The sequence below is a fragment of the Anas platyrhynchos genome, chromosome 27 (genome assembly GCF_047663525.1).
Source record: "Anas platyrhynchos isolate ZD024472 breed Pekin duck chromosome 27, IASCAAS_PekinDuck_T2T, whole genome shotgun sequence".
Lineage (NCBI taxonomy): Eukaryota > Metazoa > Chordata > Aves > Anseriformes > Anatidae > Anas > Anas platyrhynchos.
In genome coordinates this window covers 5,986,516-6,000,765 of record NC_092613.1, presented here as the reverse complement: position 1 = coordinate 6,000,765, position 14,250 = coordinate 5,986,516, and the positions used below count along the sequence as shown (strand labels likewise).

Below are 14,250 nucleotides of genomic sequence, written 5' to 3'. Positions count from 1 at the left end.
CAGAGCACAGGGAGTCCTGCTGGAGCCCGAAGTGATGCCAAGATCTTTTTTTTTCCCCTCTTTCCCCCTGTTTTCCCCCAGCTTCCTTGCTGCTGCACCCACCGTTGGCTGAGGTTTGCGCACGGGCTCTGGCAGCACCGCGGTGGGCAGGTGCCACGTGGGGCCATCGGGAAAGTTGGGCCAAGAACTTGTGGAAATGGGCAACTTGCAGAGGTGGCTGCAGAGGGAAGCCCACGGGGAGGGCTTGGCTCTGTGGAGGGGGGCACAAGGGGACGGGGACCCCCCCCCCGTGCCGGTGCGGCGACGCAGTGGAGGCTGGCGGGCACCCTGCGGGGATTTGGCCCGGAGCTCCGGTGTGAGCGCGAGGAGGAGGAGGGAGCTCGGGGAGCCGGGACGGAGAGCATTGGCAGAGGAAGAAAGAGAGGAGGGGAAAAATATATCAAAGAGCGAGAAATGAACAACTGCAGACAAAGGGCCAAGTCTGGCCTCTCTCTCTCTCCCCCCACCCCCCCCTTTCTTAAACCTTACACCATGAGTAATCCCCGCCGCTCGGCACCGTGACGGCTCAGACAAGTAGTCACCGCGTGCGGGTGAGCATCTCCCCTAAGGAAACAATGCAGACAAACACCGGGAGTGGTGAGCGCAGACGTCCCGCTCTGGATGAGTAACGTTATTTGAAAAGCAGATAAATGAAAAAAAAAAAAAAAAAAAAAAAAAAAAAAAAAAAAAAAAAGGAAGAGGGGAAAGGGAAAAAAAAAAATAAAAGCAGCGCGCGTGCTGGTGGGGAGAGAGAAGCCAGGCGTCCTGTGTGTCTGGGTGCCCGAAGCACGGCATGGCACATGGGGTCTGGCCCTTTTGGGGTGCCGTGGTGCCCACATCTCCGCTGGCACGCTGTACGCCGCCCATCCCCTCTCCTCGCAGCCTCCTCCCTCTCCTGTGCTGAGGCTTTGCAGGCACGGAGGGAAATTGGTCCCAGTGTGGAGACCCCCCACGCCACATCCTTTGCTCCGTGTGTGGGAGCAGCACAGCCAGGCGCTGGCGTTTTCACCTCCGTGCTCTCTCCTTTTACCAGAAACTTCAGCTCAGCAAACCCCAGCCGAGCCCAGCTGCCTGACCTCCTCCTTCTGTGCAAGAAGGGGAAACTGAGGCACAGCACGGCTGCAAGCCAGAGGGGCTGCAACCCCCAGCCAAGCCCCAAAGCTAAGGACACTGCACCCCCTGCAATATTCCCCTGTTTCCTTGCAGTTCAGAGCAGGGCCACGCGTTTCGTGCCGTCCCCATCCCATCCCCAGGTGCTGCTCGCTCGGGGAATACCGAGGGGCTTTTTGGCATCGGGGCTGCCGGGGGTGGGGGGACACCGGAGGGGGCAGAGAGAGCTGTGCTGCCTGCGGTGCACCCGGCAGCCTGTCGCTTTAAAAGGCAGCCAGGAGCCTCTCATCACTTACAGTAACTCGGTGCATCATTTCTTTGCCTTACGCAACATGTGCGCGGGGTCCAAGAGCGGCGGCGGCCACGGGCCCGCCAGCACGTCCAGGCGAAGCCGGCTTCCCCCAGCCCCCCGGCAGCACCCGGGGCTCCCCGCTTGCCCCCTGGCACGGATCCTGCCCCTGCTCCCCGTGCTGAGCATCCCTCGGTGCTGGCAGCGGGGTGCGGGGGCTGCCCAGGTGAGCCCCGTGCAGGGCAGGGAGCGTGGCTCAGATCCAGCCCCGGTCCCCACGGGGAGGCGATGGGCATGGAAATGGCTGGCACTTTTTGGGTGGAAAAACAGCTTTTCTGTTCTTGAGTTTTCCGCCTTGGAAGGGATGGGAATTTGGGGCTAAGCTGTGTGAATGCACAGCTCCCTCCCTAAAACATTACCACTTCTCCCTTGTTCTCCCTGTTTTCCCATTCCCGATTTTCCTTTCCCTTCTTTCCGTCCTATTTTTCTTTATTTTGCCTCGACCGAAGGAGGGAGAGAGGTAGGAAGAGGAAGGTTCAGGGGTGGCGTTCACATTTTTGGCCACTAATTGATTTTCAAATGCGCATCTTTGGAAAACTCAGGTTTTCTTTTTTAAGTCACTCTCACAATGTAAGAAGAGACAGAAGACAAACGAGCTTTAGCTCTCGTGCTCTCCTCCATCGATTTGCCAGCAATGGTGAACCCGTAACCTGTGGCAAAAGGGTTTTGGGGCCAGCTCGGACTTTCCTGGCAGGATGAAGCTACTGCCCGGGTCGGAGCCTTCAGTGGGATTAGAGCAGACCCGAAGCGACCTTTTCCATGGAAGTTTGCAGCTTTCTGCCAAGCTTACGGCAACCTGGGAATTCCTCCATTCCGGGTAAACACCTCCGAGTGAGGATTTTCACTTTTTAAAGATTTCCAATGTTCCGGGTGGAGAAGCAGGCACTTTGCGGAGGAGAAAAAATAAACAGAAAAAAAAAAAAAAACACTAGAGATTTGGGAATCCCAAGGACTTGGGGAATAACGGTGGAGGTGTACAAGAGTGAGATGTGTCCTGCCGGGGGGAGCTGGGATGTACGATTCTGGAGGGGAAGCCCCCCGCCACGTGGGACCCCCCCAACCCGAGCGACACAAACTGTCCTCCCGTCGCTTGTCTCCGTGCTTTATAACCAGGCACTAAGCACCACGTCTGATCCCAGGGCAATAAATCCTGCCACCTCCATCACATCTTTTTGGAGACGATGCACGCCAAAAGCTTCGCCTGCTGCAGAAGAAAGGAACTTTTTTCCCTTCCTTTTTTTTTTCTTTTTCCCTCTCTTGGGACTTCAGCACTGTAGCACGAGCATCTACGGTCTCTCCTGCCATCCCAGGAACATCCCTTGCCTGCAGCAGCCCCAAAGTCCTCCCAGAAATGAGGTTTCCAGCTGGGGCAGGCACGAGGCAGCCCCTGGGAGCAGGATCGGAGCCCGCAAGGTGCCGTGGCGAGCGCCGCATTGGGACCTCACCCAGGTCCCGTTCCTAATATTTTCTTCCTGGCTGACACAGACGAACAAAGAGGGATCTTTGGGCCACGCTCAATTCACAAACTCCCCTCGGTGGAAGTCTGCCCATGTCTTTTTGTGCAAATCCTTCCCACTCGGATGCTATTTGATGTCTTCAAAGGGGCTATTCTTATGTTGAGAAAAGAGGGCAGGCGCGGGTTTGACGAGGCTCTTCACTCAAAGCAAAGCTATTTTTCACTCCGAAGAGTGCCAGTTCGGGATTTAAAAAAAAAAACACAGCCTGGTGCTCGCAGCCTGATATTGGGGCGAAAAGCTCGCAAAGTCAGAACGCTGGGGCTCTCGTAGGCTACAAACCTGGGGAGGAAGGCGAGTGGGAAAACAGCCTCCATGTACCCAAAGCTCCGTGAACCCACAAAAAATTGGGAAAATTGGCTCTTAGTGAAGCCAGGGGCAGGCAACGACTTGTGGTGACTCTGTGGGTCACGGCCACCCCCGGAGCAAACCCTCTGCCCGAGCACCGTGCGCCAGGCTGTGCTCATCTCGTGCACCCCAAATCAAGGGGGGGCTCCAGCATCTTTCCGAGCGCACCGTGCATGGGAATCGCTTGCTGTGATGATCACAGAATTGCCCTTTTCCACCACTTTTGGGAAAATTTCCCCTTGGAGCAAAGAGCTACAGAGAGGCCGCATGGCTGCGGGTGGCCTGGGGGTGTTTTTGGGGTGCGGAGCTGTGGGGTCACAGCACGGGGGCTGAACCTCGCAGAAAACCCCATGAGGGAGCACGCGGTGCCGAAACCTGGGAGCACGGAGAGGGCTGCTTGGGGTTTTTCACCATGAGGGAACGGGGGAGGCCATCCTGCACCAAAGAAAAGTTTGCCAGCAGGAAACGAAGCCCTCCCCTCACCACAGTGGGGTCGGGGCACGGCATTTCAGAGAACCCCGTCCTGGGGGGCCCCTTCCAAGAAAGCCAGCCCCTTGGAGGAGAAGGTTGTGCAGAAGCGGGTGCGCAGCAAACACACGGCCAAGGGGAGCCCTACAGGAAATCCCAGGCCTCCAGAGGAGGTGGGAGAAGGGCTGGAGGCTCAGCGCTGTTTGCCCCCCCCAGAGAAGATTTTTGGGGGGGTGCCACTGATGGGGTCACCGGGATGTTTGCTGGGGGCACCAGAGCTTGTGGCTGCCGGGAGGGGGCTTTTCTGCCACATGGAAATTCCAGGTGCAGGGGAATTTTCATTCAAGGATAATTAAAAAAAAAAAAAAAAGTTAAAATGAAATGGTCAAAAATAAAATAATCTGGGTGTATTAAACCACTTTTCATTCCAATTTCACTTTTTAAAGCTATTTTGTCTGTCCAAACCCCAGAAATGTGTAAAAAGCTGCTTCAGAAGTGAAAAAAAGAACACAGAGTCGGTGCTAGTGAAACAAAGTGCCCACGGGAATTCCCAAAATCTTCCTTTTGCTGCTTCCATGCGAGGTTGTGCCCACCCCATGGGCCTTTTGGGGACAGCACCCGGCCGGGCACACCACCGCGTCCCCCTGCCCTGCTCGGGGTCAGCCCTGGCACCCAAGGGAGGGTGTTTTTGGGGTGCGGGGAAGGATTTGGGGTCTTGAGGCCGGGCAATGTTTGGGGTCCAGCAGCCCAGTACGGAGGTTGGGTGCCAAATCCAGACGTGTGGGGTCAGCAGCCGGGTGCCAGTTTGGGTTCAGCACCCCGGTTCGGGCCATGGGGACCCTCATTGCCTGGCGGGGGTGTCACGGAGCGGGGTTGGGGGGCTGCTGGCTCAGGGCCTCACCTTTCCCATCTGTAAAATGGGCTCAGCGACCCCACACCACACCACACCCCCCGGCAGCACTTCACCCCACAACCACCTCCGTTACCCCGTGCCTCAGTTTCCCCTCACACCCCCCAGCCGATACGTCCCTTATGGGCTTGGGGAACCCCACAATTAGCGCTGGCGCTAATTAGGACCACGGGGAACACACAGAGGGGGGGCAGCGAGCCCCACTTAGGGGGTGGCGTTGACGGAGAACCCACCGCACCCCTCACACCACGGGTGGGTGCGGGGGCACGGGGACAGCACGGGGCCCCCCCAAATCTCCCCGTAGCCTTCCTCCTCCTCTTCCTCGGGCCCAAGACGAGGCGGGGGGGGGGCAAGGAAAGCGGCTGCACCTGCTTTAGAGGAACTATGGTAGGGCGGCCGCCTCCCGCCCCGCTCCACAGCGCCCGCGCCGAGCCGAGCCCAAGCGGGACAGGGGCGGCCCCCGGAGCCCTGCCCGGCCCCGCAGCCACCCCGCAGCCTTCGGGGGGTCCCGGGGAGGAGGGGGGGGTCCTAAAATATTACAAGGGGGGGGGGAAGCGCCAAAGGGGGCGCCGGTGCCGGTTCCCCCCCCCCCACCTCGTTTCACAGCAGCAGCCGCCTCCTCGTGCCATGCAGCGGCCGTCCTAGAGGCGCGCCCCGTCCAACTTTGGGGGGGAGGAAGGAGGAGGAGGAGGAGGAGGAGGAGGAGGAGGAGGAGGAGGAGGAAGGGGAGGAAGAGGAGGCGGCCGCATGCCCGCCGCGGCCCCCGCGCTACCAGGTGGGTGAGAGCGGAGCGCGGCTTTGGGGGGGGGGGGGGGGTCCCGGTGCCGCCCCCCCCCCATCGGGGAGCTTCGACAAGACCCCCCCTTTCCCCCTTTTTTCCCCTTTTCCCCTTTTTTTCCCCTTTTCCCCTTTTTTTCCCCTTTTCCCCTTTTTTTCCCCTTTTTCCTTTTTTCCCCTTTCCCCCCCTTTTCCCTTTTCCCCCTTTTCCTTTTTCCCCCTTTTCCCTCTTTTTTCCCCAATTTTCCTTTTTTTTCACCTTTTTTCCCTCTTATCCCCCCCTTTCCTCCCATTTCCCCCACTTTTCCCTCTTTTTCCCCTTTCCCCCCCCATTCTCCCTCCCTCTTTTCTCCTCTTTTCCCCCATTTTTCCCCTCTTGCCCCCCCCTTCCCCTCCTCTTCCCCCCCCTTTCCCCCCCCTTTTCCCCCCCCTTCACCCCCCCTTCCCCCTTTTCTCCCCATTTTCCCCCCTTTCCCCTTTTTTTCCCCCTTTCCCCCCCCTCCGCGGAAGTTTGCTGCGGAGCCGGGACAAAGGCAGCGGGGGGGGGGGGGGGGGGGGGGGGGCTGAATTGGGGAGGGGTGGGGGGGGGCTTAATTAGGAAGGGGGCTTAATGAGGAGGGGGGGTCCCGAAGTGTGTGTGAGGGGATCCCGGTGGTGGTGGGGGGGGTCCCCATTGCGCCCCTCTCTTGGTGGTGGTGGTGAGGGGGGGGGGTTGGGGGTCTCCGCCGCCCCCCCCCTCGAGGCGTTCCCCGGCCGGCAGCGGAGGAGGAAGAAGAGGAGGAGGAGGAGGAGGAGGAGGAAGGCGGCCCCCGGCAGCCCCCTCGGGGCGGGTTGGGGCTTGGAGGTGGGGTGGGGGGGGTGGGGGGGGACACACACGGGGCGAGCTGGGCTGAGCCGAGCCGGGCTCCGGAGGTGCCGCTCCCCGGCGGGCCGGGGGTCCCAGCACCGAGGTGGGGGGGGGGGGGGGACAGACAGACACAGACAGACACCCAGACACGGCCCCCGCCATGCCGAGCCTCCGCCGCGCTCCCTTTGTTGGGGCTTCGCCTTTTTCCCCCTTCTTTCTTCCCCCGCTGGCAGTTTTGCTTTAACACCAGCTGCTCCCGGGGGCTCGGGGTGGGCTCTTTGTATTTTATTTTATTTTTTTTTTATTATTATTATTTTTTTTTTTTTCCCCCCTTTCCTCCCCCTACACTTTTCCAACTCGCCCCCCCCCCCCCAGCCCCGCCGCTCCTCGCTCGAGATAAATTAAGTCGGGCGGCCCCAAGTTTTTCCAATTGCTGGGAGGAAAGCAGCAGCCGCCGCCGTCAACCTGCAGCGAGATCGCCCGGCGCCCTGGGAAACCCTCTAGAAAACCCACAAGGTGAGGGAGAGGAGGAGAAAACCCCCCGGCACCGCCAAAAAATTCAAACCCCGTTGCGGGGAGCCGGAGGAACCGGCCGCGGGTTTGGCACCGGGGAGGGGGCCACCGCCGCGCGCCCCAACCCGAATCCGTGCCCGCAGTGCGCCCGGATGAGAAGTTTGGGAATCTTCGGTGCGCCTTTGTTTGGGGAGGAAGATGGGGTGGTTTGGCCTGGGGGGGGTCCTGTGAGGTTTTAGGGGGGGTTGGGGGCTGCGGTGTGATGCCCACAGCCCGCGGGAGGGCTCGGGGGGGTGCCTGCTGCCGGTGGTGACGGCGGCGATCGGGGGCGCATTGGCAAAGAGTTGTGCCGTACGGAGCCGTCGCCTTCTGGGGGGTTGGAAATTGCTGGGGAACAACCTAAAAAATTAAAATGGGGGTGGCGAAGCTTCAGAGCCCACTGAGAGCCCCCCCCCCGGGGCTGCTTTGGCTCAGCTTGACTCGGCGCGGTCCCGGCTCGGTGGCGCGATGCTGCCCCGGCAAAGTTCGCTCGCTCCTATTCTTCCCCGAGCCCTCTCCCTCGTCCGTGTCCGAAACAAACGCGGCTCTGTCTCTTCTCTCCCGCTCCCCCTCGGAAAAAAAAAAAAAAAAGAAAGGCTCTCCACAAAGTGCCGTGCTCGCAGCAGATCGCTCCGAATAATTTCTGTCGCTGGTTGGAAATCTGGTTCGAGTTGGCAGGCGCGGTCCGAAGGTGTGTGTAGGGGAGAACAAGTGGAGCGTAATTGGGTTTGCTTTGGCCATTTGGGATTGATTCTTTTTTTGTTCTCCCCCCCACTTTTATTTTAAAAAAAAAAAAAAAAAATTAGTGAAGGGCTGTCGCCTTGTCTTCTCCCCCGTGCACTTTCTAAATCGAATGGAAACCCGCGTGGGGGAGAGCAGGAATAAATCGCGGCCGCCCGAAAGCTCAACTTCGCTCGGAGCGGGCGAAGCGCACGCTGTGAAAAACTTGCCCTGGGTTTTTCCTCCTCTTAATGTAGTCCTAAAGGAATTTGGGTCCGGATTCCTCCCCAGGATCCCCCGTCGGATTTAGGCAGCTCCACCGGCTCCGCTCGGCGGCCGCGGGCTCCCGAGGTTGCCTCTTGCCACGGTCGGACCCAACTTAGCACCGGGTTAAGACCTGGCTTTTCCGCGAGCGTCGTAAAGCTGTGGGGCACACCATAAAAACGTTATTAGTTTCTGTATTAAAAAGCCCGGGTTGTTCCTTAACCCGAACCAGAAGGAGGATTTGCTTTTTACAAATTTCTGCTTGTGTGCGAAGCGATTTTACGCGAGCACCGCGTTGGGCTGGGAGCAGGCGTTCGGTGGGGAAATCACAACGTGGGGCTCGCGCCCCTGGTCGCTGTGGGTTCGTGGGGACCTCGTCCCCCTTCGTCCTCCCCGGCTTGTCAATTAAACACGGTGAAAGTCTCAGGCTGCTGCGAAACCCAGCTCTGAATTTATTTTTTTAATTCCCACCCCCTCTTCGGGTCTTTTTAAAACCCGACGAGCCCCCGGGGGTGGGTGGACAGGGAAAAATCACTTGGTTCGTAAAATTTACCCCCCTTTTTTTTCCTTTGCTTTTTTTTTAAATTATTATTATTTTTCCCCCCTTCAGGTTGCTCAAATCGAACTGCAAAAGGCAGGGGGGGGCTGGGGATGCGTTGGGGGGAGAAATGTGGCGAAAAGCAGGGAGGAAATTTCGTGTGCCGAGGCTTTTGTCAGGGCTGCGGAGCCCTGGGGTGGCTCCGGCTCCTGCCTGGCCCTTTGTGGTGTGGGGCTGGGGGCCAGGGGGGGGACGGGACTTGGAGTAGTGCTGGGAATCATCCCGGCTCGGAGATGCTGCCTTTTTTTTTTATTTTATTAGAATTTATTAGTTGTTTTTTTGTTGTTGTTGGGGTTTCCCACCCCCCCCAGGTCCTTTTGATGCTGAGCCCAAAGCAGGGGGCTGAGCATCGCTGGGAGAAGCGAACACTGCCATGACCTGGTTCAGAGCCCAAACTCAGGCTTAGTTTGGGGGGAAAAAGTGGGAAATTCTCCCCCTCAGCCCCAGGAAGGTGCTGCAGGGTCCTGGGCCCTGGGGGGAGCCTTGTTTGCCCCCCCCCGTGGGGAAGGGGCCGGGTGAGGAGGATGCGCTGGGAAGCACCCGGGCGCCTTTTGGGGCAGGATTGCTTTGGGGAGGGGGGGGCAGAAAGCTGAGAAAACCGGTGGAGAAATGGGATGAAAAGGGCTGAAAAGTTGTGGTTTGGGGGCGGGGGGAAGCGAGGAGGGGGGCTGAGAGCGTGCAGGGCGGGGGGGAACATCAGCAGCCCCGCTCGCCTCCCTGCCCTCCGAGGACACGTCCCGGTGCCACGGCCGGAGAGGGTTTGGGCAAGGAGCGCGCCCCGTAAAACCCAGCACCGCCGAAATCCCCGCTGCGGGCCCGTGCCCCTTCTTCTCCCTCCTCATAACCCGGCAGGAATGCGAGTGCACTCACTTGTGAAGTTGCTGCCCGGAGAGCCCGGCAGCTTTTTTCTTTTCTGCCGCCGGAGAGGGGGATGCTTTGAGGCTGTTTGTGTCGCGCAGTGGGGCTGGGGAGGGGGGCGGCGAGGCTCCGGCTTTGAGTTGTGTTTTTTTTTTTTCTCTGCTTTTTTTTTTTTTTTCATTATTTTATTTCTCTTCCCCCCCCCCCACCCCCTCCACCTCCTCGGCTCCTTCTCGGCCGTCCCGCGGGGGGCAGAGGGGCTGGAGGTGCGGGGCCGGCTTCGCTTTTGTGGTGGCAATGTGGGGGGCGAGCCCCACGCGGGGACGCGTCCCATTCTTCTTCCCCAAGAAAGGCAGGACAGCACCGAGCCCCCCTCGTTTCTTTCACCCCCCCACGGTTCATTTAAAAGGAAGGCACGGCTCTATCTTTTGGCACCTCGTTTCCCACCGCAGAGCGGGCTTTGGCGGCTGGAAGGGTTCGGGAAATCCTCTTTACTCGTGGCAGGGGCCGTTTTCCCCCCTTGGCCGTGGTGTTTCCGAAGCGCTCAGCCCCGGCCGCGGGTGGTGCGGGGGCTCCGGGGGATGCTCCCCGCTGCCTCCCGACAGCTCCCAGCCCTGGGGGCCGGGGGCGATTTCCCCCCCCCTTCCTTCTGCTTGCCGCTGCGCCGCTGTCACCTGCCGTTTCTGGAAGTGGAAACGTGAAATTTCCTGCCCTGTCCGCTTTCATTTCCATCTCCTCCGGCGCGGCCGCTCGCAGGAGGGCACCTTGAAGCTGGGGGCTCGGCTGTGCCCCCTCCTCCCCCGGGGGAAGCTGCTGGCATCTGCTCCTTGGAGGGGCGAGCGTGGTGATACCCAGAGAGGGAGGGGAAAAACAGGGGGAATAAAGCCCTAAAAGCACTCGGAAAGCCACCCGTGCGTCTCAGGAGATGTAAAAACACGGCAACGTGCGGCTTCTGGGCACCCTGGCGCACCTGAGAGAGGTGCTGCCTGCCTCTGCCCTTCGACGTCGCCTCCCCTCGCTGTATTTTGATTTTTCCAGAAAAAAAAAATACCCTTGCCCGCCGGGGATTCCTGGCTGGCAGCTCGGCCCCACTGCCAGGCAGCACGGGGACAGCGTGGGAAGGGGCTCCCGGCACTCGGGGGGGGCACCGCGTGCGGCACCAAGACCTGCGGCTTGGGGTAGGGGTGGTCGGAGCTGGAAAAACTTCCCAATTCTTCTCACCCCTGAGAGCATTTTGCAGTTGTGTGATGCGCAGCGGAGGCGCCGCCGGAGAGGTTTTCTTGAAAACTTTTTCCTGCTCTGATTTAAAGCCCTTTTTGGCGACCGAGTTGCTGTGCTGAAGCGCGATGCTCGCGACAAAAACGCGCTGGCAAAAACGCAGCAGCGCCAGGGCATGGGGGGGGAGAATTGGGAGGCAAAAATCCACCTTCCCTCGGAGGTCTGCAGCGAGATGCTGAGCCCGTCCGTCCGCGTTTTATTTCATAAAGATCTCGCTCCCTGCCCGCAGAGATTAGATCTGGGGACGGAGCTGAAGGGAAGTCATTAAGGGATTACGATGCCTTGTGCCGGGAGCGCAGACGTGGGTACGGGGCCGGCCCTAACGGTACCTGGATACCGAAACAAATGAACCCTGCGTGCTCGAAGCACTTGGCACGGGCTGTCTCCATCCGCTTGTCTTTTTTTTTTTTTCCTTTTTTTTTTTTTTTTTTAAGGGGAAAAAAAAATATAAAAGCCTGTGTTGGAGATGTGCTCGGAGTTGTTAGCTGGGTTGTTAGCTCGGTTGAAGCAAGCTGGTGTCGGCGCTCGCCGGCCCCAGGCGACGCTCGCTGCCTGGCTTTCACGCCCTGGCAAGTTGGCAAGAAAAAAAAAAAAAAAAAAGTCTTTTTGCTTCGTGCTCAAACGGAAATCCTTCTCCTGTGCCGCGGTTGTCGGGTCCGGATCAGCAGCAAAAGCACTTTCAGTTTTTTATTTTTTTTCTACGTCTGTATTTTCTGTAAGCAAAGCAGGGAGAGGAGGGTGGCTGCGAAGGGGGAGGAAATTTCTCCCGGTCCCGGCGGATCCTGCGTGCGTTTTATCGGGAGCGAAAGGTGCACTAACAAAACTTTTTTCTTTTTTTTTTTTTTTTTTTGGATTGGGGTGGGGAGGGGGGGGATTGCTCTCCGAAACACAGGCAGCTGTGAAAACACGCGCACACACACAAAAAAAAAATCCTTTTTAAGGTACTAGAGGGGGAAGAAAATCCCGTCGGGGGCCCTGCTTCGGAGGCAGTTTGAAAGCTGTTTATTCTGCCTCATTGGCAAACCTCTTCCACGTGACCGTGTTTGGTCGGGAGCTGGCACGGGCCGATGGGGAAGCTGCCGGCCGGATCCGGGCGCCTGGGGCTGCTCCCGGCTGGGCCGCAGGCTCCACGCTGCCAACGGGGCGCCTGCGAGGGCTGCGCGCTCCGGGGGCACTCGGGTACGTGTTGGGGACCCCCGATTCCACCCCCTGTGGATGTTTTGGGGGGGTGGGTTTGGAGGGGTGGGGGCCAGCTCGAGCCGCTCACCGCGTGCTGGTGGCGGTGGTGGCACCGAGGAGGAGCCGTCGAGGGTTTCGTGTGCCGGGGCTGGATCGGTGCCAAGAGGCTCGGGGATTTGGGGTGCCGCCGGCACGGGGCTGGGCGTTTGCTCGGGCACCGCTGGTGCTGGTTAAACAAACAGGAGGAGAAAGGGGCCGCGGCAGGGATCGGCCGGGATGAGCGGCCCCGCTGGCGGCGGGCGGTGTCGAAAGGGCTCGTTTCAACACACCTTCCCGGAGTGCTCGCAGGACTGGGTTTATCCGGTGGGATTTAACCAGGCAGAGGGAGAAAACGGCAGCGGGACGTGCTCCCTGCTGCCATCCGGGGCAGCGTGCGCCTCGCCGAGCATCGTGCCACCGGTGTCAGAGCCCAGCTCCATCCTGCCCTCCCTGCGTGAGCCTCTGCGGCTCGCTCGAGACCTCCGAGTTTATTCCGTGCGCCGGGGATCAGTGGTGAGTAGCTGGTTTTGCCTGCTTGATGCGAACGTGCAAGCTGGGGACTGCGCTGTGTGGAGTGAGATCGGGATGGGGACCACCTCGGAGAAGCTGTCACGGGCTGGATAAATGCTGTCTCCAGCCCCGGGAGCGTGCTGCAGCCAGGGTTTGTGCTCGGGAGCGAGGGATGCGCACAGGTCCCATCCACCCGGGGACATCTCTTGGTGGCACGCGTTTTGCCCAGGGCTGGCTCGCTGGTGGCTTGCAGCTGGGTTCGTGGCTCGCTTGGATGCGTGGCATCACGTGCTGGGGTCGGCTGCTGTGGGATGGGGTTTCCAGGATGGATAACCCCGCTTTGGCCACGCTGGGGGGGTCCTCATGGCACGAGGATGAGGATGAGGATGACTGTCCCCAGCCCAGCTTGGCAGAGCAGGCCCCAGGAGGGGGAAGCTGCCCCCCCTCTGCATGGGCAGAAGGTGTGGGGCTGTCCGGGACGTGGGGTGGTCCCAAGGGTGTTGGAGCTGCCCCTGACTCTGGGTAAGGGGACGGCGTATGGCAAGAATTGTCAGCTGGAGCGGTTTCGTGGTGAGCATCGGCAGGTTTGGGCTCTCCTGGGCCTGGCTTTGGGAAGAGATTTCGGGTGAAGACTCCCTGCCATGGCCTGGCCAAGCCTGATGGTCCCCAGGTTGTGTCGTGTCCCCTCCGGGTGCCACCTACTCTGTCCTGGTGGCCACCCTGCAGAGGCACTGTTGTGGCTGCACCCCGAGGTGTGGAAGCAGAGCGGGACGGCGATGCCTGGACCCAAACCCAAACCTTTAACCACACGCATCCCATCTGGGGCATCTCCCACTCCGACGGGAGCTCCGGGCTCCTGGCAGGGGCAGGAGGTGGCGGCGAGATGCTCGGCACACCGGGGTGCTGTGCCGGTGGGCGGCCGGCCCCCGGCGTCCAAAGTCCGCGGCCGATCCCTCCTGGATGCAGCCAGACCTGAGGCTGGGAGGGAAATTCCCAAATGCAGCCACGTTTGGCTTGTTGGAAACGGAAGGAGGAGAGAAAATAAAAAGCGTGCCGGGGGACAAAGTCCCATAACTTCTGTGGCAGGAAATGTGGATTTTGAAAATCTGCTGTCCCGGGCGTAGCCGCAAACCCCACTTCTTTTGCCTCCACGGATTTGGGTGCCTGAAAAAAAAAAAAGCTGGTGAAGCGGCTTTTATAAAACGATGTTTCCAGCTTTGCCCTTCTCTGATATTGTCTCCAAAGTATTTACGCCTTCTCCTTTGCTCCCCAGGCTGCTTTCCCTGCAGGGAAATCCCTTCCTGACCGGACCTGTGCCACTTCTCTTCTGCACGGGGGCTCTGGGTTGGGTTTTGTTCGCTCCTGTGCCCAAATTGCGCCGCTGTGCCGCGCTCTCAGCCTCGATTCTTTGCGTGTAAATGACCCCCCCAAAGGGCCAGGATTTTTCAGCTGGGAAGCAAAAGGGATGCTCGGCTACTGCCCCGCTGGAAAACCTGAGCTGGGGGGTTGTGGCGGTGCTGGGCTTGGGTTCGCAGCGGGGGGAGCAGAGCCGGGTCCCTCCTGTAGGCAGGTGCGAGGTGGGAATGGGGGGAAAAAGGAGAGAAATGGGCAATGGAGAGCAGACGGGCAGGCTGGGTGTCAGGCCGCATCCTGCACCAGGACAAGGCTTTTTTTGGGGGCGGCAGAGCCACCCCGGTTCCTGCAGCGTTTCAGAGGGCTGGGATGAAAGCCGTGGAGCAGCCGGGCGATGGGGAAACCCTGCAAAGCTGCTGCTGCGGGGAGGGGAAGAGAAATAGGGAAGAAGTCCTAAAATCCCTTCGCGGGCGAGGTGTGTGTAAGCGTCCCGGAGCAGGGATTGCCGGCCGAGCTTCCCTCTCGCGGCGTGGCACG

General features: G+C 59.8%; 1 protein-coding gene across 11 annotated transcripts in view; it reads left to right on the top strand.

The window, feature by feature from the left end:
* Window positions 1-5,162: 5,162 nt before the first annotated feature.
* FOXP4 (forkhead box P4) overlaps window positions 5,163-14,250 on the top strand; it is a 61,489-nt gene continuing 52,401 nt past the window's right edge. For 6 of the 11 annotated variants that reach the window (XM_072028307.1, XM_072028303.1, XM_072028305.1 and 3 more), the window contains exon 1: window positions 5,416-5,513. The gene's annotated coding sequence lies outside the window, so the exon portion shown is untranslated. Of the gene's footprint in view, window positions 5,514-6,737; window positions 6,879-11,678; window positions 11,812-14,250 lie in introns of those variants that run through there. The other 5 variants (XM_072028306.1, XM_072028301.1, XM_072028302.1 and 2 more) reach the window with 5 other exon arrangements.